Here is a 2,002-nt window from a genome sequence, read left to right on the forward strand (position 1 = left end):
CATCAAATATAAAGATCTCAAAAACCACCAATAAGTACCTATTCCAACTATATTACTGGTATTATGAATGTCTCGGAAGGCAGAAAAAATTTCCTTTATGTAGGTGAAAGACCACTGTGAAATCCCAGACAATGAAAAACCAGATCAGTTGGCAGAGCAGGCCACGAACAATGAGACACTACTAGGCATAAAGCTTTCCTATACGGAATAGAGACAACTTATTTGAAAAAGGACATTCCAATCCTGGCAGAAAGAATGGACAAAGAGCTCACGACCCAAAGGAGACGATTATGTGAAAATACAACAGCGAATTCCGAAAAGACACTGGTTTGAGTACGTTTGTGGACACTGACAATCAAACAGCCACATTAAGTAGAATAAGTCTCAATCATGGGATATTTCCAGAGCATTTATAATGACTGCATGGAAACCATACATCAGCCTGTGATTGTGATGATACTATACAAGAAGGCGTGCACCATACATTATTTCAGTGCCGAAAATATAGTGAAGTGAGGAACAAGTTTTTAGCATTTGTTATCAAGAATAAAATCCAACAACCAATGTCAGTCAGGTCCTTGATATCTGAATCAAACATTAAAACTTACGAGAAGATAATCGAATTTATATGCATAGGTCAGATAAAGATACAAAGTTTAGTAGTAAACTATCAGGAACAGAAAAGTTAAGCTATACTAGAAGAAACGGATACTGAGAGAACAAAGATAGTATTATTACGCATCAGTTACTGAATGGTGTCTAATAGAAATCAAAAAATCAAACAACAATCAACAGACGCTTTCCATCTGCGACTTAGCAACGTATGTAGTATTTGGTACTTACATCGCTCTGTATTTTCTTGCTTTGTGAAGTAAGGTTTCAACTTCTAAAGCCAGCTGTGGTGCACAGCGGCGTTTTTCACACCCTTAGGCGAACAAAAATGTGTACAGTACGGCAAAGGCAGCCATTCAAAATTACGACTGAACAATGACAAACGTGATGACTGGGTGTTGTGTGATGTCCTTAGGTTAGTTACGTTTAAGTAGTTGTAAGTTCTAGGGGACTGATGACCATAGCTGTTAAGTCCCATAGTGCTCAGAGCCATTTGAACCAATGACAAACTGGCAACACAGGAGCCATTGCACGCAATTGCTGTTGTTGTTGTTGTTGTGGTCTTCAGTCCTGAGACTGGTTTGATGCAGCTCTCCATGCTACTCTATCCTGTGCAAGCTTCTTCATCTCCCAGTACCTACTGCAACCTACATCCTTCTGTATCTGCTTAGTGTATTGATCTCTTGGTCTCCCTCTACGATTTTTACCCTCCACGCTGCCCTCCAATGCTAAATTTGTGATCCCTTGATGCCTCAAAACATGTCCTACCAACCGATCCCTTCTTCTAGTCAAGTTGTGCCACAAACTTCTCTTCTCCCCAATCCTATTCAATACCTCCTCTTAGCACACTGGACTCGCATTCGGGAGGACGACGGTTCAATCCCGCGTCCGGCCATCCTGATTTAGGTTTTCCGTGATTTTCCTAAATCGATCCAAGCAAATGCTGGGATGGGATGGGCACGGCCGACTTCCTTCCCCATCCTTCCCTCATCCGATGAGACCGATGACCTCGCTGTTTGGTCTCTTCCCTCCAAACAAACAACAACAACAACAATACCTCCTCATTAGTTACGTGATCTACCCACCTTATCTTCAGCATTCTTCTGTGGCACCACATTTCGAGAGCTTCTATTCTCTTCTTGTCCAAACTGGTTATCGTCCATGTTTCACTTCCATACATGGCTACACTCCATACAAATACTTTCAGAAACGACTTCCTGACACTTAAATCTATACTCGATGTTAACAAATTTCTCTTCTTCAGAAACGATTTCCTTGCCATTGCCAGCCTACATTTTATATCCTCTCTACTTCGACCATCATCAGTTATTTTACTCCCTAAATAGCAAAACTCCTTTACTACTTTAAGTGTCTCATTTCCTAATCTAAT

Source organism: Schistocerca americana, chromosome 2 (assembly GCF_021461395.2).
Source record: "Schistocerca americana isolate TAMUIC-IGC-003095 chromosome 2, iqSchAmer2.1, whole genome shotgun sequence".
Taxonomy (NCBI): Eukaryota; Metazoa; Arthropoda; class Insecta; order Orthoptera; family Acrididae; genus Schistocerca; species Schistocerca americana.